This window comes from Eptesicus fuscus, chromosome 6 (assembly GCF_027574615.1).
Source record: "Eptesicus fuscus isolate TK198812 chromosome 6, DD_ASM_mEF_20220401, whole genome shotgun sequence".
In the NCBI taxonomy this organism is placed as follows: Eukaryota; Metazoa; Chordata; class Mammalia; order Chiroptera; family Vespertilionidae; genus Eptesicus; species Eptesicus fuscus.
In genome coordinates this window covers 98,375,745-98,401,507 of record NC_072478.1, presented here as the reverse complement: position 1 = coordinate 98,401,507, position 25,763 = coordinate 98,375,745, and the positions used below count along the sequence as shown (strand labels likewise).

The 25,763-nt window shown below is 37.0% G+C and overlaps 1 long non-coding RNA gene across 3 annotated transcripts in view; it reads right to left on the bottom strand.

The window, feature by feature from the left end:
- The window catches only part of LOC129149516 (uncharacterized), a 1,442,660-nt gene that overhangs the window by 230,513 nt on the left and 1,186,384 nt on the right, over positions 1-25,763 (bottom strand). Inside the window, exon 9 of one of the 3 annotated variants that reach the window (XR_008556440.1) lies at positions 18,558-18,592. The exons of the other annotated variants lie outside the window; for them this stretch is intronic. This is a non-coding gene — a long non-coding RNA (uncharacterized LOC129149516). Of the gene's footprint in view, positions 1-18,557; positions 18,593-25,763 lie in introns of those variants that run through there. 3 annotated transcript variants of the gene reach the window in all.

Below are 25,763 nucleotides of genomic sequence, written 5' to 3'. Positions count from 1 at the left end.
ATATATTGTATTTTTAAGAACATGAATGCAAGCTACACAGGAACAGAACTGTAATGTAAGTCAACCTGCCATTCAATGCGCTAATCCTCTCAACATCTCAACTGTCAAGTGACAGACACCTGCGAGCTCATGAGCAGCAGATAGAGAGTCACTGGACAGCAACTATAAATGTTCAAAGGAAAACCAGATGCACACGTCTTGATACAGTTTTATGCCCCAAATGTAAAAATAAATGACACAGTGGCACTTTGCCCTTACACAGTATAAGTAGGCAATGCAAATATTGCATCCCAGTTACTCTACCAGATACTTTATATCATTTAACTTCACAGTAACTATGTGAGGAGGATATATTATTATCCCCATTTGACAATTGAGAAAACAGGTTCAAGATGATAAGAAACGTATCTAAGGTCAAAGGGATTGAGGCTGAGATTGAAATTCAGGTTGTTTTATTTCAAAATAGTATTATTCCCACTAAATGACCAGTTATATACAACTACACCTGGAATAGCCAGATCTGACTTTGCTTTGAATCCATACCTGATTCTGTTTATCACTGTCTTCCCTTCACTCAAGGTGTTAAAAGCACTCCTAATTACTTTGCTCTCTTATGCATGGCATCACATAAACACTGCTTTTATGCTTGTCTTCTAATTCACAATAAACTATGTTAGCCAGCGAAGCAGATTATGAATTGGAAGTGGTTCAATGGCAACAGCAACACTTTATAAATGTGATATAAAATTTTAATTAAAGTCAGCTAAGTGTCATATGTTACACTTATAGGGTATCTGAATTAATTTAAAATTTGGAAAGACAAAAAGTAAGACAGCATTACATTACTGCAGCTCATTTTTTAAAACACATTATTTAAAAGACCATAGGTAAGAAGTAAGCCAAATTTCTCCATGGGAAATTCCATTCTTGGTGCCAATATAATACAGACCATAATTTTGGATAATCATTCACCCTAATAAGTTCTGGTTTTAGAAGTTTGTACTCTAAAGAAGCTCTTTCTCTACATGAAAATGACATATATTTTGAAAATTAAAAGCATTGCAAAAAAAACATCAATTTGTAGTATGCACTCTGATAAAATGCACAAATATATTTTTCTGTGCCTTAATTTCAATAATATTTCAAAGGAAGCATATATAGTTGAATGGGTCTTTGACATGGATAGCTATTAAGAGTAAGCATTCTTTCCATAGTTTATTAGACACCTCTGCATCTTTCCCCCTAAAACAAATAAATTATCTCTTGGTTCTAGATGGCATTACCCTGAAGTGTAGGCAATTAACTTTGTATTCCATCATCTATACAAAGAAGTTTAAGGCCAACAGCTTTTAAAACTATGCATAAAGCCCTGACACATTTTTATGGTCTTCAGGACCCTCCATTTTCTCAGTCCCTTCTGCTCCCCCTTGATCTTAGAGTCCTCCTCATATCTTCATTCTAGATACACTGGACCATTTCAAATTATATTGATTCTATATGGCAAGTTCATTCTCCATCTCTAGGCTTTAGCATATATTTGCTACACTTCCTTCTTGAAACACTGATCCCAAAATTCTTCCTGGGTTGGTTCTTGATCTCTTTAAGCAGATCTCCACACACACAAAAAATTACTTGTTCAGAGATACCCCACTGACCACCCAATCAACTTAAAAATGACAACAAATCAACCCCCCTCACTCTCTATTATATCCCTTTGTTTTAGTTTCTTTATGATACTCCATGAAATTAGACTGTTTTTATAGTTACTTGTTCAATATTTTAATTTTCCACTAAAAATATTATTGTCTTATTATGTACTTCACTGTAGCTCAAGCACTTGGGAATAGAAGTTGGTACATAATAGATGTATAATAGGTATTGATTACATCAATATATATTTAAACTTTTACTGGTTAAAATATAAACTATTAGAAAGAAAAATGGGGCAGAAGAAAAAAAAGGTGTTCTGATATATTATATAGACATCATTGTTACAAACAAATACATATATATATCGTATTTTCCGGCGCATAAGATGACTGGGCGTACAGAAGATTTTCCTGGGTTAAAAAGTTGTCTTATACGCCGGAAAATATGGTATATATATATATATATATATATACACACACACACACACACACACACACACATACACATACACACACATACATACACATACATACATATATATGCTTTTAATATATTTATTCCAATATTTTTCCCTGTCCGCCTATTATTGGTATCTCCTAAATCTTGTAGCAGACGAGAAATCATTCTGTGGAACTTATATGTCTCTATTAGTTCTGTTTAGCTCTCTATATGACCATGGGCCATAACACATGAAGCGGTTTTTCTTATTTAAAAATGAACCTGAAAGTCCTCTATAACTCTAAATGCCATTGTATAAAAATGGGATTTTATTTTTAAAAAAGAGAAGATTATCTTATAGTATTTAAATATCTTGGTGAGTACATACATTTACATATACTTTTTCAGGAGAGAAAATAGGCTGGTATAAAAAGCTAAGATACAGCATATATTTAAGCTGAATTTCTATTAAAAAAAATCTTGCAACATCAAAGTTCCTGCAGTCTATTTTTTGCACATGCACTCAAAAACCCCTGGAGCAGTAGATATGTTTTTAATGACTCAAAAAGTAGAAACTGCCAATTTATTTTTCCTCAAATAATTAAATCTTTAATTAATTTCACATATAGTTAGTAATAAGCATCATCCTAGTTTTGAACTTTCAAGTATTCCTCTGTTTGCCTCTAGCATGCTTCTGAGCTTAGTGGAGCTCCTTAAGCCTCATGATCAGTTTGAGAACAGCTCTCAGACTTTCACTTCTTAAAAAAAAAATAAAAAGCATTCCAAATGATATGGGGAACTGTTGAGTCAAGAGATACAAATTATATGAAACCATAAAGTGGCATAATTGAGCAAAGCAATTTTGGTGAGAAACTAAAAAGGAGGGGGAATCATGTAAATGTGATTATTTCTAATTAGAAACAATGAGTAACCAAATCAAATTATACAATGAGGATTGGATTTAGATCCCTGGAGGAAAGCAACACAGCATTTGCATTCATCTCCAGCTTTTCCCGTTCTCTATTACTTCTCAGTGCTTTCTTAGACCCTTAATTGTAAGTTAGATCATTCTTCGTACAGATCTTCAGAATAGTTTGGCTTATATAGGGTGATTTATGTTTTTTCAACATATTTGCCAAAATCTTTCTGGGTCTGGAAGGATGCTCTACTAGGTGACCTAAGGAGACATAAAGAAGGCACAACCTTTTTCCAAATTCATTGCGCCTTTTTGTGAAATAAACAAAAAAACTGAGGTTCACTCCGGACCTAACTATTGGTCATAGCTTTTTGATATGTAATTATGTAACCTTGAATAAAACTTTTAACATTGATTTTCTAAAGTCCTTCTCTATAAAATAATGGTGTGTGTCGGGGAAGGTGGTGGTAGTAGAGATTAGACAAAATTGAAGCAAGCTACATTGAGAAGTTACTTCAGCTTGGTGTTTGGAGGAGAACATGCACTGAGGACTCCAGCAAAGTATAAGTACAATAGAGTAGAGTAGAGTAGAGTAGAGTAGAGTAGAATAGAATAGAATAGAATAGAATAGAATAGAATAGAATAGAATAGAATAGAATAGGAATAGACCTCAATAAGCTTTTCTAGAATTTTATAATTAAAAAATTACAAGGATGAATCATCACATTGTACTTTAAATATCTTACATTTTTATGTGTGAATTGCATCTTATTAAACTTGAAAAAAACATTAGTTGAGACAGAAAGCAACTGTGAAAACAGCTTTTAAAATGATTCATTAGTAGTGCATTTCAAATAGAGGCAAAAGTTGGAAGAAGGGCATAGGAGTAAATGATCTCCAAGTAACCTTCAAGTACCAACATTATAAGTCTAAAATTTTATTACATTGGCTAAATGATTGTCAGCATGCTTCTGAAGTTGTCATTTACTGGGTACATGCTAGCGTAATATCAGAATAGCATTTCTTAGTGACAAATAATAATCTAAAGCTCTTAATTGAACACATGCTCTTTTCATTATTAAATGAGCTTAGACAATACTTTATACTAAGCAATCCTTTTGAACAGTCAAAATACTCTATAGCTTATAAAGTTTCTGCAAAGTCTTAGAGCATAGAAACATTGCTAATACTTCAACAATCCAGTGTATCTCCTCAGCACACTAATTTTCATCTTCCCAAACATTGTTCGCTTGATCCAATATAGAAAGCACTGCTCTAGAGAGTATTCATCTTGAAGGCAGGGGACTATTTCTTATTAATTGCTTTATAACTCATAGGTAGCTCAGTGTAAGGGGTGAATACAAAGAAGTTAAATGGGTGAATGTTGAAAAAGTTAATAAATTACATTATTTTTTGCTAGAACCAAAGACATATATAAAACAGTTAGGGGCTAATAAAAGTGATATATGAATTTATATGACCACTATGGGTATTAATAATATTAATAATTCACATATATTATGAATATTGCTTAGCTGTAGATTTGCATCAGAGGACCTTGTCAGGACATTGTCCCAAGCCTTGAGACTAAATTGCCTGGGCTGTAGAGAAACCATTCCCATCCCTAGTAGGAGGCAACATCTTCAATTGAGGAGAAAAAATAGAAAATAGATTTTTAATACAGGTAGTTACTGTCATAAAGTTATTTAATTATAGCATAGTATTCCAGTATTCCTTAAAAGGGCTGACAGATAAGCAATAAGTAGAATCTTTAATTTTAACCAAATCACAAGGTTTACAGTAGTTATAATAACAACGAAATGAGAAAAGCTTTTATTGTTAAGTATCTACTATGTGCTAGGAACCAATTCATTTATGTATGTTATTAATTACTTAATTTAATGCATAGAGATACTACTACATCTTTCTAGAGATCAGAAAACTAACCCGACCAATGAGTGGTAGAGATCCAATATATACGCAGGTTTTTCAGACTCCATCCTTTAAGCCTCAGCTTCCCCGTATGCCAAAATTGGATGCTTGCAAATAGGTTTTTTGAGAAAACTGATGTCAGTTTGTCAGGTAAGGTGGTTTCAAGGAGAGAGTACAGGTGTTTCCAGGTCAAGCCTAGGCTCTCTTTATCTGACATAAAAACATCATGGCATTAGCATCTAGTATCTGAAAGGCAATTAGCAAATGGCTTCTTCCCTCCCCCCCATGATGCTCTCATCTTTTGGAGTTGAACTGTAGGTATCAATTTTATCTTCTTATTTATTAAGTCTAAAACCTGAGTCATGTATGGTTTCTCTTTTTCCTTTCACCACTGCATGAGATTCATCATCAAGTTCTGTTGCTTCTCCCTTCGGAACATACACACAAGTTGGTCACTTACTGTTATTTCCACTATGGTCCAATCAGTCCTCATTAAGACACTGGTGATTATCATAACACTCTAAATGCTCAGCCTTTTCCTACCGTTTCGACTTGGATCCACTCTCAACATGCCAGCCTGAACAGCGCTCTCACCTTGCAGGGCTGTATAAGCCATTGCAAACATTTAGTTTTTATTTTGTGCAAGATGGAATGCCCTTGGCTGGTTTTGAAGAGAGATGGGCTATCAGATGGCCTCTTGTTTGTGCTTTGAACATCTCACATAATCTTTCACTTCAGGGCCTCGTCACAGTTGGCCCCCTGCGTTTAGAAGACTCTTCCTCTACGTAGGGCCTCAGCTCCTTAGGTATTTACTCAAATGTCTGTTTCTCAGTGTGGCCTCCGTGGCCACTGTATTTAAAATTAAATTCTCCCTCCATCTCTTCAGGGAACTGCTATCCTTCCTCCTTTTCTCCAGGGTACTTGCTGCCTGTCACACAATTTTTTAATGTATTTTCTTTACTTTACCTTTTATCTTTCCCCACTAGAAGGCAAACATTATGAAAGCACAAGTATTTGTCTGTTTTCTTCACTGTTGTATCCACATCCATGTTACTTAGAAGAGGGCCTAATACACAAAAAAGAGGCTCTTTGATAGCCCACCTCTCTTCAAAAACAGCCAAGGGCATCCCATCTCACACAAAAGCTTCTTGATAAACATTTGTTTGAATAAATATGGATCAACTGACCTCACCCGAAATACCAGTCGCTAAACTTATTTAGATCAGAAGTTACCCAGAGCTGAAATTTTATTTATTTTCTTTTTTTCTTAAAATATGAATAAAATATAGAACCTTAAGAGAACTTCATTTATCTCTTACAGGTAAGGGATTATCATACACTTGCCAGATGCCAAATTCCAGGCGCTGCACTATTAATCACATGGCAACTTGAAGTCCCATGGCTCCAAGTCTATGCTCTCATCAACCAGAGAATTAAAGAAGAGAAAATATTAATAAACCTCACAGAGTTGAACTGTATGGCATTAATTGAATAGTTTTAATTTAGAGTAATAAATTATTAGAAATAACTGTCAAGCTTAGCAAGCTACAAAGTGCACAGAAATGATGCAACTTTGAACTAGAAAATGTTTAAATCTCTCTTAGAAGAGATTAAGTAGGGCTTAAGCTAGCATCATAGGAATTAACTCATGAAAGAAAGCACACACACAAAAACCCTCACACACATATGCAAGCAATTGGGCCCCACATATATACAGGATGTCCAAAAAAATGTATACACACTTTAATAGCCGATGGCTCAATTTTGAAAATGAAATATATTTTAAGAAATACTGCCTTTATAATTTTTCAGAGTGTGTATATACGTTTTTGGGGAACACCCTATACATAGTTACATTTTAAATTATGTATACCCATTGTCCAGTTATATATGTGTTATACATACATATATACATAAAATACATATGTAATACATAACACAAAATTAATTAACTTGTAGGAATTTTCTATGATTAATTTTTAATAAAAAAATAACACTCATGCAAATAAACCATCTGTAATCTGTCTAATTACAATCATCACTGACAATTGTATGGCCAAACACAAGACCTAGACTACAGGAAGAAATGATATTTCAGACAAAATTATATTTAACTCCAGTGAGAAGGACAAAGACAGTCAGTTGAGACATAGTTAGGAAGGATTTAGGCTGGACCCAAAACATAGCTTGCTGAGTGAGGGTCAAGGGCCTTGAAAGAGAGGGCTGAAAGATCATGGAGGCTTTTATTTTGATTATTGCAATAAAATGATAAAACTGTAAGTTTAATGATTTCCCTGTGGGCATCTTTGTGGACAATTTAAGAATAGTCCAGATCCTGAAAATGACACGTTATTTCTAAAGCCAAACAGTGCAGTTTAATAGTTAAAAATTGACAGAGAATCCTAATACCACTTTTTCATCTTGGTGCTGTTGTCAAGCTACTTCCCGACCCCTCCAAAGTCATAGAATCATAATCGCAATGAAGAGTTTAAACTTTCCTTCAGAATGGCACACCCATCATTCCCAATACTTCTATCTTATCCAAACACACACACACACACACACAGACACACACACACAGATAAAATGTTGTGTTTTGTTTTTTTTTAATAAAATATGTTGTCAAGCTTGAAAGTAATCAATGGAATGCTCAATCTAGGAACAAATCGGAGCGACACAGATTATAGCAGTAATAACAATTTGAAATTGAGTAGCTCTATTCCCAAAGAAAAACTTCTACTCCTGAAGTTACTCATATTGGATGTTAGAGCAATATAATAATTATCTTTTTACCGAGCTAAAACTTTTTTTGTATTAGCATCTACCATTTGGCCTTCTGTCTTTTATAGTCATGCTGAGACTCTGTTTTCATGTAAAGAAACACTTCAAAAATATGAAAACAGTTGTTGTGCTCAACCCAATCGCTACATTAAAAAAAAAAAATTCTCCAGCTGTAAACATTGCATTTTTGTCCTTGTTTCTCACAAAAGGACCTTGGTGGCTGTCTTTTGCTTCTGCCGTTTGTTAATGTTTTTCAAGCTGGCAGTTCCCGCTAGAAACCAGGCTCCAGGTGTGGTCTGAACACTACAGAGGAAAGGAGGCTCAGACTAGCCCCATTCTTGCTCTGGGAACCTAATTTTAAGTAAAACAAGGAAAACCTGCATTTGTTTTTCAGCTACGTCAATTTGTTAACTCTTGATAACTGGTTTTTAAACTAAAACCTGTTTTTTCGCATTGTATTATTTACAGTGTGTCTGATCAAAGGCAATGTTTCAAAGGTAAACACACCCTCACACACAGTGACTTTAGTGACAGAAAGACCCATCCTTGAATCCCCTCTCTGCTTACTAGCTCCTTGACCCTAATGAGTTATTCAACTTTTTAAAACCTCACCTGTTTTAAAAAAAAGGATAATGACTGGCTTCAAAGCTTTAATTGCTTAATTTAGGCAAAGTAACTACCACGATGTCAGTGCATGCAAAGAAATATTTCTAATTTTATGTGGAACAGCTAATCCTATATAATAAAAGCCCAGCGACCAAACACTGGAATGACCAGAACGACTGGTCGACCAGTCGCTATGACGCACACTGACCACTAAGGGGCAGACACTCAATGCTGGAGGACTTGGATGATCGGTGCTCCCGCAGAGGGAGCAGCCTCTCCGAGGCCTAGTCCACAGCCACTCGGCTGACCAGGATGAGCGGCACTCCCACTGCGGACCGATCCCCAAAGGCCACGCCCCCCACCAGTGCATGAATCCTGTGCACTGGGCCTCTAGTCATTATTACAATTCTTTCTTGACCCAAATTAAACACTTCTTTTAATTAAAATACAATCTGCTAAAAATGGTTATAGTTTTAAATGGTGTCATGAGTCATCTTTGGTGTTTATTGTTGCCTGTCATCTATTCACAAACACACACACTTTTTTTCTTTTTGTAAACAGCCATGTGAACACTTACATACATGTTTAAAGGGGCTCAGAGATTTGCGGCATACCAAAAGGACAGTTCTAAGTTTATGATTACTGAACTATCATTAATTCGTCTAATGCCGTGCCAAACTGTTGTCCAGATTAAGTGAGATTTTGGATATAAAGAACATCTCTTTACTTTTCTTGTTTATGAAAGGAACAGTACAAATTAGGTGAAACTATGATCACAAATTTGGTCTGAAGAAAATGACTAGATTTATATCTCTGATCTGCCTGGTACTTTTGTCCCTGAAATATCAAACAGATGCTTAACTTCAGATTTAATTATCCTGTAAAATGGGAATAATATCTCTACCTCAGAGTTTTCATAAGAATTTAAACAGAAAATCCTGAAAAGTGCTTAGCACAGTGCCTGCCACATATGAAGCACTCAAAATTAACTGTTATATGACTGTCAGCTCTTTTAACTCCTCCGGTTTCTCCAGTATCATTTAATTCACCATGACTTTTTTGATCTTCTCAAAATAAAAGTGTTTTGGCCCTCATAAATACAGCATGCAAAGCAATAATTGGGTTGGGGGGAAAGTTGGCAAACAAATAATTTTGATGTGTCAGTGTTCACCATGGAAAGACACTAACAGTTTATGTTTTATTTCTTTCCTGATTAAATATGCAATTATCATGTGGTCACAGAAGAAGTATAACCACACCGTTTTTTTTAAATCTGGATTTGTGTTCACTCCATTTCCTATATTAAATATTATTTAGAAAAGAAGTGGCATTTCTTATGAATTTATCCCACAGTCCTCCACTTTATAAATACATCAAGATATCTGTAAATTGAGAGCACTTTATTTTTTGGACAATCAATTACCCCTGAAAGAGGTTTGACTCTTTCAATTACAGTGAGTGTCAGAGGCACGAGGGTTTAGCAGGCTCCATGTGGAAGAGGGAAGATGCAAACTGCTTCTCCTCCCTGGCAAACTGGTGTAGAGTCAATAGTCTTTAAAGGAGCTGGGTCTTACTGGCTCCTGTGAGAAAAGCATTTGCAAGAAGATGACATGTGGTACAAACTCAGGGTTAACTTCTATGGGAAAAAGTGGTGATGGAATTGCATTGAGATTCTTAGCAATCTAAAAAGCTAGAACTGTGGATTGTAGAGCCTCCTTTCTCAGTAGTACATGTTGAATGCAACTAATAAAATGAGCCCAGGAGAAGAAAACACATCACCTACGTCCAGAGAGAAATGAAAACTGATTCAGCTGTCATAAAATTCTTGTCAGACATGTAGACTATAATTAAGGTGATAGATAGATAGGTATCTAGATTTGTTATAAAAGGTGTTATTACACTGTGGATGAGTTATGTTGCTTAGCTAGTTGTGAAAACATCAGAATTAAATTCATAACATTGCATATATTATCGGTGCTCCATAATTTAGGTATCTAGTATTTATAAAATCTATACCCAAGAGTCAACCAAAAAATATTTTTCTGTTTCATAAAAATCCAATTCTTTCACTTATAAAAACTTTTTGGCAGCTGACGAGAGAAAGGGAATGAAACCAGGAGAGCAAATAAGGGGTTTCTTTCAGGATGGAGAGGTTCCATAAACTACATTTTATAGCAAGAAAAACAAAGATCGTCTTGGTAAGATTCTTCATCATTAATCTCCTTGCTGACACAGTCTGTGTAAACAGGGATGGGTTTGTGGGGGGGCGGGTCGTGGCAAATATTAGGTTAAATTTCACAAGGAGATAACATTTTGGCTTATGTGTAGATCTTCTTCTTTGTTAACAGAATATTTTTATTAATTTTTATAAATGTTTTATGACCTTTAGTGGCAAAATAATTAATTGAAAGAAAATTTTATTTAAAACCTGCAAATGAGATGCTCAGCACAAGAAAATCCCAATTAAAGAGAAAGAATTTTATCTGGGTTTGTTTCCGTAGACAAATTCCCCAAGCCATTCTTGGCTCAGAAGGTGGCTTGGTTCTTTTATAACATAAGCAGGAAGACATTCTGCCTGCATTCCCCAACTTTCCACTGGTGGTCCATTCAATAATATTCAAACTTTCCCAGAGTTTACAATCTATTCCTGAACTCCACCCTTTATTTTCCCTAATGGCACCTTCTTCCACTTTCCACACCAATCATTGGTCTTCTTTGATTTTTGGAATATCCCAACCATTCACTTTTGTTATGTTTTGTTTTGTTTTCATCTTCTCATATCCTGTTTTCTCTGTCTGATCTTGTTTCCACTTTACTTGCCTGATTCATTCTCTATTTTCCAATTAAATACAATTTTTCAGAAAGACTTCCATGATGTGGCAAATATTATTAGTGCTCACCAATTCCTGGACTTCTGTTTCTTCTTAGGCATGCAAGAGATACTTCTCAGACTCTTTACTGTTAGACAAGGTCATGTGACTAGTCTGGCCAATGGCATATAAGCAGAAATGACAAGGATCATTTCCAGGCTGGAGGAGTGAACACCTCCTGCTTAATTATCCAGACTTTCTTTTATACAGTGAATTTGTTGAGACGGTAGAGCTGGAGGTCCTAAGTAGATTCCTCAGATACCAGAAGTAGGACTGATGTCCTAAGGGGTTGGATGAATGACCTTTGGTTTCATGTGGATGAAAAACAAACTTCTATTGTGTTAGGCCACAGAGATTTGGCGTCATTACTTATGTTGCTATAATAGTAGCTGTACCATTCAAATTAGTTCTACCATTTTATTTTATCTAGTAGAATCTGAAACACTTTTGTTAAAATTAAATAGGTTTGCACTTCCTTATTCAATGTCTAGACCAGGGGTTGGCAAATGTGTTCAGCAAAGGGACAGATAGTAAATATTTCCGATTTTGTGGGCTACTGAACTTTGAATATATTTGCAAACTCCGCTGATTCCTAATGGGAAATTTGCTAGCCATTCTAGCTTCTCCATCATTTGGGGGAATGAAAGGTCATGAACATTTTTTTTTTAGGTATTATTCATTCTGAATAAATCTGCTTATAATTAGTAATAGACAATAGTTTCTTTCAAATTTACATGCCATTTTTAATCCTTGCCTATTTTAAAAGGTTTGAAAGTTCATGGTATTGGGGTTGTGCAGAACAAAGACATTCAGAACACTCAACTATCATGAGTTTTAGTTTATAGAAATTTTGCTACATATGGTGTTCTGCTTCCTTAAAATAAAAACAAAAAATTCCACAAAGAAGGGGTGATTCTAACCCTTGGTGAGTAAATTGTTAAATAAAGTGAGTTCTAGATGGTTTTATTTCTACTTTTAGTGCAAATAAAAGACTGGAGGCTTTATACTCTTAAAATTTGTCTTTTGCCTAACAAAAATACCTTAACTGCATACCCAGCCCTGATTTCATTACACATACATGTTTTATACATGTATCCATCAAAGAGGAGAGAGCAAATCTGTATTAAATACACAAAGAAAAACATTATGCGTTGCATTGGAAATAAACAAGAATTTATAAATCCATTACAGTTCTCGATGTAGGAATTCAAGATCATCTGTTGAGATCTTATTATTTGATAGGTGACACGCGGGGATTAGGAGGAGAGAATCAGCAGGGTCACAATTAGACATTAGACATTAACAGCTAATTACTAACATAGAGGTGAAGAGAAGACTAGTTACCTGACTCCTAAGTTAGTATCAATTCTGAGCTAAAAAGTCTTATAAAAGTCTAAGACTTGTGTACTGGCATGGCAGAAACAGAGTTTATGGGAGATCAAGTCAGTCCGATAAAGACAGGTAGCACTGAAGGCACGCCAGCAGGTGACAAGGGATGGGGTGGAGAGAGGTAAATGAATTAAATACTCAGGGATAAAAGAAGTGTGATATATAATGATGACAAATTTTCCTGCCTGACTAGAAAGTTGTTGACTACAGACAAGAAGGAAGAAGAGTTTGGTAGGTTGGAACTTGCAATTCAGGTATGTTTGAATATAATGCAGAACTGAAAACAAAACAAAACAAACAAAAAAACATTGTCACAGGCTTTTAATTAAACGAGTAACATGATAAAATCACTTTACAATTAGTCTTGCATGTGCAATAATATAGTTAGAATACGGTATGAGGAGACAGTGAAAACTACTCTCACACCCTTGTGTAAAGGGTTTGTAAAGATGTGCAAAATTAATACTGATTTACTGTTTTTGAATATTCCTAGCACATTTATGATTAAGGAGAGAAATAAGAAAACTTACTGAGCTTTTTTCAGAAGCATACTAGTCTATGACCAAAAAAGCAAATGCCTATATTTCATACTTTCTTTCTCAGTTGCATGAATGAAACCTCAAGTTTTAGGAAGGGTGCAAAAAACAGCTCCAAATCAGGTTCAAAGATAAGCTAGGCTTCATGCCCTCTGAGAGCAATCCATCCATGGAAGATTATTGGACATCTTGGTAGGCCTGAATTTGAACCAGGTTCCAAGGATGAAAGCCCACAGACTAATCTGCTGAGCTACCAAACCCACTGTCCTGCTGGTTTACAGAAATCCTATTAACTGAGAGATTGAAGAGAAGGAAGATAAGATAGCACAGTGTTGGGAATCAAGCTTCAGTGGTTTTAACAGAAAAAGTACTTTTGAACCATGCTATTGTATACAGAGAGGAATTGAATGCCACATACACACTAGAGGTAGGTATACATGTATGTAACTATGTACAATAAAATTGCACACCATCACAGATTCTATTTTGCATGTAATGCATGGTATATAAATATGTCCAACATATTTAACATGAAAATACTTACCATAGGATTGGTATTCATGTTGAAATTCATTTTTTTTTATGTCAGCTCTTCCAAGACAATGACTATTTATGGTAACTATAACCAAACCCTTCTTCTATCTTGTGCTATCAGTCATACTCAACAGTTTCAGGATATATTACAATAATGAATCTTAATTCTGGCTCTGAAAATACCTTCCACAAACAGGTTTTGGTGGTGATCCTTCCAGTACAACTGAAATGTAGCAAGAGAGCTGTTTTAATTGCCAATCATAAAATCTGAGCTTAAATTTGCAAATAAATTGGGCAACTAAGATCATCAAAAAGAGAATTCACCATGCATCTTAGGCTATGGCTGGGCCAGCCTAGGGAAATTATATAACCACTAACCACACTGGGTTTTGTTCTCTTATCCAGAAAATGAAGAAGTTGGATAAGACTTGATGGGCCAGTATGTATCATTTTTTATTGTTCTAAATAATTTAAGATTCTATGATATTCAAATTGCTGGTCAGTAATTTTTTTTAAAAAAAAGAAACAAATTAAGTGGGTAAATGCTCCTAAAAATAGAAAGAGGCCAGAAGCCAGGTTTCAGAAATTTGGAAGTAGAAGGTTTATTCTGTCTCTCAGGAGTTAACATGATGGATGTGGGTCAGGGTTGCTCTGAGGAAATGACTGGACATTGCTGAGCTTTAATCATCATTTTTACAACTGTTAGACTAGAGGATATTAGGACTCCCTTCTAGCATTAAAATACACTGCTTCATTATTTATCTAAATGATTAGGTTTTACATAAAGTTTACTCATGAAACCAGGTTAGAATTCTGATTACTTTATGACATTGAAAAGGGCATCTTTTTAGAGCCTCGATTTCTTTTCCTGTAAAAGGAGTAGAGTGGGGACTACTATTCACATGGCGGCGGGTGGTAGAGAGACTGTGAATTAAAGCGTGTGAACGTGCTCTGTCTTCTATAAGCACTATAAATAATACAGTAAAACAGTCACTACAAATTAAGTTGCTTATTAACAAATGATCACAGGAATATTAAGCTGGTAGCTGATTTTCAAAACTTCACTTAATTTAAAAGAGAATCATTTATGATAAATGCAGTTAGTTTAATTCTCCTAAATTTGAGGTAATTTTATTTTCAGTGTGAAATACAACATTTGTGGCAGGGAGACTTTTTTTTTGCCACGAAGATAAGATTCTTAAAAACAGTATGATTTTGAAGTTTTAGGTTTGGAAGCTAGCTTAGTCTAGACATTTTGTAGGCAAAAAAAAAAAACAAAAAAAAAACTTTTCTAACTTTTATTTCTAAACTACAGCCATAGCGAACTGTGAAAACAAAAATGCATTCTGAGTCGTTGTTACCTAAAAATGCACCACAAAAGTGATGCTTTGTACATCATTGTGGAAACTATTTTAATTATCTCTGCATTTTAATACTCATATTCTAAGGAATATAGGCAAGCAGCGATGGGGCACATATTTATCCTGGACTGCTACAATGATAAATATGTAAGAAATTAGACATTTTACATCTCGAGATTGTAAGTATGCATTATATGTATATTCTCCCTTCTTCTGGGTATCTGTAGTCTTTGAACACCAGGAAAAAAATGTGCAAATAATAACAAAAAAAATGAAAATGAGTCAAACACTGCAGAGATACTCTGCCTTAAACTCTGAATTTTCAGCTAGTTACAAAGAGACTGTGGGCAGAAGGGCCTGTACAGATATCCATCTCATTGATTTTCAAGGAGTTCGTTATCTGTTTTAGTCGATATATCCAGCTTGACTCAGAGTTTGCCCTTGAATCCAGACCCAGGGCTGTGGCTGTGAACCCATCCAGTCACAGGAAACTGCAAGTCCATCACGGCCTCGCATGCTCGCACTGCGTTTGATCTCAGTGCCGCTGACTTGTCACTCAAGCTTGTTCCTGAGTTAGCATCGGGGGGGCTTTCTTGCTATACAGGAGGGGTTCTCCTTCACAGAGTCCGGCCTTGTTTTAACATCTTGCTTCCAAGAGCAGAATTCCCAATATGAAGAAATATGTTACTACCTTTGAAGTTTTTGTTTGTTTGTTTTTGAATTTAGGCCCTAGGGTGGAAACCTCTGGGTTAACAGATAATTTGATTCAAGTTATGGCAATAACCAGTATTTTAGCGTAATCTGCTCAGTTTAGGAATCTGCATAATAGAGGTAGACACTCTGATAGGCTATTTTTAAAGTTTCTAACCTGTGATATTTTCTAAATTGTATACTATGAAGCTATACCCACAAGATGCGCTAAAATTTAAAATATTTTCAGCCAAGTATAAACATAAAAAAAACATAATATACCTCCTTCTCCCAATATTCCTAATGTACCCATTAATACACTCTTACGTTATTTATGAAAGGCACCTCCTATGTTTAAACTTAAACTTCTCAAATCATTTAAACTTGGGAAACTATTCTCTTATAAATTCTCTAACACCTGCCATTATGCACTACGCAATGAAAGTTTCAGAGCAGACCTGGGGAAATATTAGGCAGAAAGAGATAGTAGAGTTGCTACTCAGGCATTATGGGTCCAACAATTATTTTGTTATGAATGGGAAATATTGCCTCCGTGCTGGGTCAGTTATCCTCCCAATAGTCTTCTCCACAACTCTTCCCACCTAAAAATTACACCACTGGTGGCCTCCTGTTGCTCATGACATAAGATTTAAACTCCTAACATATTATACAAAGGTTTGTATCTGATGAAAACTTACCTTTGTATATTATCCCCTATGTCTCTCTCACCACTGAGCTTACAATCTCGCAAAATGATCTACTACTCACCTACTAAACACAAAATGCTCACTGTGCATGCCATTTATTATGTGTAGAAATCCCTCTTTCTTCACTTTTTCATAGGCTTCTACTAATTCTTCTAAATATAATTGAAATGTCATCAATCTCTAAAGATTTACTTTTGTTCACTTAGGTCCTCTTACTCTTCATTATGATCTAGCATACCCTTGGACCCATCTTTGCATAGTACGTTAATACCAAAAGAACCTGTTTAAATGTCCCTTTGCAAGTAAATCTAATCCAGGGTGATAGAAGGCAGAGACGTTGTTTTCTCTTGATGAAGAATTATTGATTGGAAAGAAACATGCCAGAGTCTTCTGGAATACTATTTTTTTAATATAGACTGTGATCACATAGCTATAAGCATAAGCAAAAATTCAATTGTAAACTTAAGATCTGTTTAACAAATCTATTATTATTTCTTATGTACCACAAGTGCACAATTTAAAAACATATGTCTCTGCCCTAGCCAGTTTGGTTCAGTGGATAGAGCATCGGCCTGCAGACTGAAGGCCCGAGGTTCGATTCTGATTAAGGGCACATGCCTCAGTTGCAGGCTTGATCCCAGCCCAGGACACATGCAGGAGGCAAAACAATCATTGTGTCTCTCTCACATCGATGCTTCTCTTTCTGTCTCTCTCTCTTCCTTCCACTTTCTATAAAAATCAATGAAAAACATCCTTGGGTGAAGATTAAAAAAAAATTTCTCCTGCTAGATTTTAATCATTTAAGGAGATACATTTTTATTCACTTTTTAAAAATCTTCACCCAAGAAGTGAGGATATTTTTTCCATTGATTTTTAGAGAGAGTGGAAGGGAGAATAGAGAGGGAGAGGAAGGGAGAGAGAACGAGAGAAACATCAACATGAGATAGACACATCGATTGGTTACCTCCTGCTAGAGCCCCAACTGGGGTCAGGGATTGAACCTGCAACCAGGGCATGTGCTCTTGACCAGGATCCAACCTGTGACTCTTCAGGCCACAGGCCGACACTCCATTCACTGAGCAAAACCAGTCAAAGCTTTATTCACTTTTTAATTCCCAAAGTCAATAATAGCGGCCAGCATAATAGGGACAAACATATTCCTTGAAGAATGAGTAAACGAATGAAGAAACATGCAGGCAACCCTTTACCCTGGGTGTAGCCTTGACTTGTCAAGAGAGAAACAAGCTTTAGGTAGAGGAAGGCTATTTACTTGACTATAATTAGAGCAATCAGAAGACAAGGATGATGGCAGGTAGTTAGTCACTTTGCAGATGAGGAGAGAATGCACAGACTGACTAAGAATTCTGAAAAGAACTAGAGTTTGGCAATATTTCAGCAATGTAATGGACTGCACAGCTCAGCCAATACTTGCACCCCATATGTCTTCTATTTTCCTTCACACTTAAGACATTTCCCTAAAGGCTAATAAACAATAGGTACATCCCCCAAGAAAAATGAACACACACACACACACACACACACACACACACACACACACACACACACGACTCAAATACTATTATTTAACATTAAATGCCAGCTAAAACAAAAACAAAAAAAAACAACTAGCATTAACTTCTTGCCATTGAGAATCCTACTTCTGAAAAACGTTCTACTGTTAGACAATACAAAAAACAAGAGGAAACTGGAAATTTCAGGGGTCAAATTAGTTAAGGTTTCCTGCCCATTCATTGAAATATACGAAATGTCTATTATGAGTCAGGAACTACAAAAGGATCTGGGGAGAGGGGGGAATGGTGAACATATAAGATCCATAACTCCATGGAGTTTACCACTAACAAAAAGGAATAAAAGTAGACATAGCTTTCATTTATGTGTTTTTTCTCTGTGCTAACCATTTTCCATGCATTTCATCGTTGAATCAGTCATATGAGACAGATATCATTATTATACCACATCATAAATGAAGAAGAGGCTCAAAGGTCACTCAGGTAATACACGTTTAATTATATATTTTTTTCTTCTAAATTTTTCAACTTCTGAAGAAGATGAACATCTGTGTTTCTTTCTCAGCATCCAGTGCAATGCTGGTAACATAGTAGGGTGCCAGCTATTGATTGCTTTACTGTGATGGGGTTTGACCTACAACTCTTTTCATGTTCTTTGGCAGAAGGAAAGGGAGAAATATTTATTTCCTGTCTAAGAGATATACAACCATATTAAATTCTAGGTTTAATCTATCACTCTATGATTTGCCACTGTGCATTGAAGTAGTTGGCACATGGCACGGCTTAGGCAAAATCAACCAAATTTATTAACCATCTCTGCAAGGTGAATGTCTATGCTTCACTCACAGTCCTGCAGACCTAGCTTACTATTTCACAGTGTCTATGTGCGTTGCTTCTAACAACGTGTACCAGCAGCACAGAAAGCCAGCAGTACCATACGCAAGGACTGACTGCAGCAGGGTCTGAAAGTTAAGCTCCCTTTCTCCATGGTAAGACCAATTCTCAGGTGTAATTCACTCCCCATAAAACCAGGTTGAGATTAAAACCTTGCTGAAATTGCACTTTTGATGGGACTCCTCCCTTGACTGTAGTGTTCTTGCCATCAGTTCGCTAGTTTTTTCCTGGAAGTATCTCCTTGCTAAATTATTTGCACATGAAGCTTCATTTCTTTTTTTGCCTCTAAGAAACCCAACTGCAGGTTTCTATTTCATAGCAGTTTAGTAGCATATCAGATAGGGTTCTTCAGAGAAGTAGAATCAATGAAAGAAATATACAAAAGAGAGAGAGAGAGAGAGAGAGAGAGAGAGAGAGAGAGAGAGGTTCTTAAAAAAAAAAATTAGCTCACACTATCCAGGAGCCTGGTAAGTTCAATACTATAGTGTAGCCTGGCAGACTGGCTATTCAAATATGAGTTCATGTTATAGCCTTGAGTCTGAAATGCATAGGGCAGGTCAACAGGCTTGAAACTCAGGCAGGATTTCCATGTTAAAGTCTTAAGGGAGACTTTTCTCCAGGAAACTCTGGTTTGTACCTTTAAGACCAACTGTTTGTATAAGGCCCACCCACATTATAGAGGACTAGAGGCCCGGTGCATGAAATTCATGCAAGGGGCTCTGAGGGCCAAGGAATCCACCCCAGCCCTCGCAGCAGCAGCCCCGGAGGACGTCTGGAAGGAAGTCCAGTCTAATTAGCATATTATACTTTTAATATTATAGATAATCTGCTTTGCATAAAGCCTAATGACTATGAATGTTCAATCACATCTAAAGATACCATTGCTGTGGAATCTAGATCAGTGTTCAACCAAAGAGCTGGGCACCCTAGCCTAGCCAAGTTGACACATGAAATGAACTGTCAGAGAAGGGAGTAAACATTGGTACTATCTTAAGAACACTTGAAGATAAGCGAAGTGAAAAGAAGTATGTTCTTGTGCTTTTATATTTCTATTAAAAATGTTTATTTTGCTAGGGCCCCTCTAATACACCAGATTGATTCACTGATAGGTTAAGAAGTCCAGACAGAAGTTGAAGGGCCCAAATGATGAGTTTTATTATGAGAGACAAAGAACTAACCAGTCCATGCTCCCCATCACTCACTTCCATAATAGCATGTACCTCTCCTTCATAGCACTATTATTAATTATATTTCAATGTGGGTCATTGTTTTACAACTTTCTCATAACCCAATTAGACTGTAAGTTCCATGAGGTGAAGAGCCTGTGTGATTGTTATATCCTCAAACAGTCCAGTACATGGCCTGGTAGATGTTTATTTAATTCTAGAGGCCCAGTGCACAAATCCATGCACAGGTGGGGTCTGGCCGGCCCACCCTGATCCAGCCCAATCAGGGCCGGGCTGGCCGGGGGGAGGGGCCACAGGCAATTGGCCAGCAGGCCCTGCCCCCGATTGGGGTGGGGGGCCGATTGGGGGTCAGCTGTGAGGGGAGGGGCCATGGGAGGTTGGCTGGCCAACCCCACCCCTGATTAGTGTGTGGGGGGCCATCGGGGGTGGAGCTGCCTGGGGGGAGGGGCTACAGGCCGATTGGGGTGGCAGGGGCCCATCAGGGGCAGGGCCAGCCAGGGGAGGGGCTGTGGGCTGATTGGGGTGGTGGGGACCCACTGGGAGTGGGGGCCGGCTGGGGGTAGGGGCCACGGGAGGTTGGCCGGCCGGCCCCATCCCCTTGGTCGGGCCTGTTCGCTGACCACAGTGGGCGTCAGAGTAACCAGTTATTCTGGTCATTATGGCACTCTGGTCTGGTCACTGGCTTTTTATATATATAGAAGTGCCAATAGCATTAAGTTATTAATGCAGATATGACCTAATTTATATATAAATGTATGGAAATGTACCATTTATATATACTAAGTATAATTATATAAATGTAAATAATGCATAAATACTTATATATTTATGTATAAATATATCCAAATCCCTTATTATTTCTGAACAAACATCTTTGAGTGGAGTCCTGAAGAAATGTACTTATTCCTTTATGCATTTTCTGTTTGTTGTTGTTTTTGTTCTTTTAATTTAAATTCTTTATTATTTAAAGTATTACATGAGACTCCTTTTTCTTCCATTGATGTTTGTTGTTTTTTTAAAATATGTTTTTATTGATGTTAGAGAGGAAGCGAGAGGGAGAGAAAGAAAGAAATATCAATGATGAGAGAGAATCACTGATCTGCTGCCTCCTTCACGTACCACACTGGGGATCAAGCCTGCAACCCAGGCATGTGCCCTGACTGGGATTCAAACCATGACCTCCTGGTTCATAGGTCGATGCTCAACCACTGAGCCATGCCGACTGGACTAGGCTTTGTCTGTTTTTATGTACATGATACTCCTTTCATTGGAAACCTTTCTTTCAGTTTGTCCTACACTGAGACTCTCCTTGTGGTCTTCATGCAAAAGTGAGGTCATACTCAACCCTTGAAATTATTTTTGCTGGAAAGTATCTCAACATCAGTTTACTGTTACTAACTTCAAACAGGGGGGAAAGGGGAGATAGACAATCCGACGGGAACACCCGAGCAGCTCAAAATAATTGGACTCTAAACTGCTCCATTCTCCGGAGGAATTACCGCGCGCACCGCTCCTTCCCGGACCACGCTGTGCATCCCTTGGAATCACTGCAGCAGCGTTTTATTGCTCATTAAACAGTTTTTAATGTGAATCCACTCTTGGCATTTCTACTTTATAGTTGTTTTCCTCACAAATCTCCCCGTGCTGCGCACCTCCTTCCCCACTACGTGGTAATTTAAAAGAAATTATGTAAGCTTATTTCTCTGATTAAGAAAGCCCAATGCACAAACACACAAAGGATCTGACCAGCGTGGCTGAGGTAGCTAATGAATCTGGCAGTTGTAAGCTCATTCCCAATAGAAATGGGCCCCACAAATCACGATGAAGAATGTGTTTTGTACCTCGAGGCCCATAATTGTGACGCATTTACAATTCATAAGCAGTGACTGCAGGGTGCTCACTCTAGTGAATCCTCGATAGACGAGTGGATATTGATGCTTACCGTGGAGAAGGCACAACAAAATCATCTGTCACAGGAAACACTCACTCTGGGAGCCGCACACGCTAATAAAAAGCTGAAATGTGGCAGTGGGAAGCCCAGATGCATTCTTCCCCCCAACCCTAAGTGGTGGCAAAGGTAAAAGTCCGCGGTGCCCAAGCATAGCCTCGCGTAGCTTGCCCCTGGTTTACTGGCTCTAAAATAGGAAATATAAAGCATTCCACTGAAATGTCCAGAAGCTTATGTCCCAAGCCTCTGTCGTACCTACCTGGACCTAAAGACACAGGACCAGAGACACGTTCTGAGCTGCTTCCATGTCTTGCCTGCTTTGGTCAAAGCACAACCAGTTTATGATAAATGGCCAGGTGACTATTATTTAATTGAATAATGACTCTTAATAAACATTTAATATACTTACAATTCTTTTAGCAGTCCAGACTAGTGTGTGTGACTGTTCTACTAAAATGACTTCCAGATTGTAAAAGTAATATTTCAATTGAACTGAAACATGTAGATCACCCCTGAGGGTCTAAAAAAATGACTCTAACCCACACAACCAAATATTTGGGATGTGAAGTTTCCCCTCTGGTAACTCATGAATGTTTGAAATGGATGCTTGGTTTGATTTAAAATATTAGCTTTCAAAAAAAATGAGATCAGGGAAAGCATATTGTTTATCCAATCTAACCCTTCTGCAATATGAGGAATTACTCAGAATGATCTGAAGACTAGCGAGATGGATTAGGTGAATCCTGGATGAGCTTCTATATCTATTTTTCTGCCCCTAAGAGCCAAATTTCCAAAAGTCACACAGTTATCTAAACATAATACACCTGAATGTAAAACAACAACAAAACAACAAACAAACAAACAAAAACACCCCCCCCCTCCAAAAAAAAAAAAAGCCAACTAAATAGAATCAGGATGCCTGGCCACTGTTGCTCAGTGGTTGAGCATCGGCCCATGAACCAGGAAGTCATGGTTTGATCCCGGTCAGGGCACATGCCCAGGTTGCAGGCTTGATCTCCAATAGGGTGCATGCAGGAGGCAGCCAATCAATTATTCTCTTTGATCGTTGAAGTTTTTTTACTCTCTCTCCCTCTCCCATCCTCTCTCTGAAATCAATTAAAAATAAACAAAATAGAATCATCAGTTCTTCCTCTGGCCTTCCTTAACATATCACCTTTACATCTTCTTTTGTTCTCTCTGGCCCTCCTCCATACCTTACATTTCCTTATATAAAATCATCTCAGTTTGTGATTCAAAATAATGATCCCTCACTGCCTGGGTTTGCAATTTTAACCAGACAAGCTTTTTAAGTTCAAGAAGCAGAATGAAAATGCATTTATAGTCTATATTACAATAAAAATGAATATCAAAAGATTTTCCTAGAGTTGTGTGACTGCTGGCATTTGTAAAAAGCCAGAGAATCTTGGAATTGGAAGAGGCAGAAATATATTTAGTGTTTCAATTGACTCTTGATAGGGAGGGAGAGAGGGATAAAAACAAATGAGAAGTTTTATTGCAAAGTTTTACATTTCTAATAAAAATGTTTACTTTGCTAGAACCTAGATTAATTGCAATGTTTGTTTCATGAAACAAATGGTTATTTCCTATTTAGTTATTTGTTGTTTGTTTATTTTTCAGTAACCCTCACCCAAGGAGGGAAGGTATGAGGGACAAATGGGGAAGGGAGAGAGGGAGAGAGGTAGAGAGAGATTAGTTACCTCCTGCAGAAGCCCTGATTGGAGCTAGGGGGTTGGAACCTGCAACCCGGGTATGTGTCCTGGAACAAGAATTGAACCCGAGGCCCTTTGGTGCGCAGGCCAACACTTCAACCACCCACTGAGCAATAAGTCAGACTGGCCAGGGCTTGTTTGTTTATTTTTAATAACATAGTAAACCTGCATCTGTTATGAAAACGAGAGCCCTGATGCTACCTTAAATGAACTCATGGTCTTTGATCCTGTTTCCCTGCTCCCTACCCCAACCGGAGATAATAATTTTTCTGAATGATCCTTCTCTTGAGGGGTAGGGTTGGGGGTGGGAAAAGTTCCTTAATACTGAATATGTCTTAAAAATGTATTGTCTAAGCCTATTCTCAACCCTGCAATACAGCCTGATTAAAAAAATAAGAAGAAGAATTCCTATCAGATCACAGCACTTCCCTGATCAAAAACCACCAAAGGTTTTCCACCGATGACGTTGCTTCCATAGCTCTTAAGCCGCTCTGTAGTCAGCCCACCACCCCTCTGTAACCAATATTGGCCCTTACTCAAGGATCTCCAGCAACTCCAACCTCCTTACTACTCCTAGATTAAACCCAGAATGTTCCTGCCTCGGGGCCTTTGCCCTTGACCTTCATTCTGTGGAGCACTCATTTCCCAGGTGATCACAAAGCTGTCCCTCACTTCTTCCAGGTCCTGTCTCCAGTGTCATCTCATCAGGGAAGCCTTTCCCGATCTTTATAAAATCACAGCCTCCTGGTTTCCCTTCCCAGTGCTCCTCATCCACTTTGTTCTGCTGGATTATCTCTACTCAATTAATTATGTGTTAATACATAATAGATTTATTTGCTTGTTTATTGTCTATTTTCCGATGAGACTCAATGAGAACAGGAACCTTATCTGTTTTGTTTATTGCAATATATTTACTGCCTTAAACAGTGTTTGGCCATTGCAGGTGTCTAATAAATATTTCATTCTTGAATAGAGGATTGGTTTATTGTTATTAACCAGATTTGTCTAAGATAGTTCTTTGTGTTTAAAATCATTAAATGACATTGTTTTAAGCATACAAAGAGCAACCACAGAATGTATGATGTATTAAACCACAGAGGATAATTTTAAGAAATATCAAAGAGCAGAGATCATAAAGGCTATATTATTTGAAGACAACACAATAAAATTAAAAATTAACAATAAATGACCTTGGACATACCAGTGAAAAACAAATGTGCATACTTGAAAATGCTCATTTAACTAAGTCTTAATTACAATGGAGAAGAAATATCCCTGAAAATTTGGAAAACTTACAAATAAAAGCACACCATGAGATGCAGCTAAAGCTGCTTACAGAAATAAACCTAGAGCCTCTAAGTGTACATGCCAGAAAAAAATCAAAATTTGAAAACTAAAGCTCATAACTCAAGAAACTGAAAACTAAGAACAAAAAAGAAAACAATGAAATAGGAGGAAAATGAATCAATAAATATGAAAGCAAAATTTATTGAAATATGAATGAAAGAAACTAGAGTTGATCAACAAAACCCAAATTTTCTGAAACACCAATAACATTATCACAATGATCAAGAAAGAGAGAATTGGAAAGAATAAATAATATGAGGAATATGAAAATAAATGAGAATATAAAGAGGAAATTGTCCCAATGCATTTGAATGTGATTATTTTAATGGGTATATTTATGATGGACAAAAATACAAAGAAAATAAAAGCAGAGCCAGATGTAGGAAGTATTTTCCACGTCTAAGAGAAAAGTGATTTTTGACGTCTATAAAAGAATGGCATCTCCAAGAGGGGTTTAGCAATGAACCAAAAGAACTAAGTGAAAGTAGGTGATTGATTGGGTGAAGAGGTTAAAGAGAGAGAAAGACTCTCTACTTGTCACCCTTTACCTCACAACCTTGTACTAAATGTGACTGAGAGGGTGAAGGCAGACTGGTAATTTATTTTCATTTTTAAAAATTTTCTCAACACCCACCATGAACATGAATATTTCAACCACCCTAATTCATTAGGCTTTGAAATGAGGGGCCTGATGATACGTTTGGCCTTTTTTAAACTT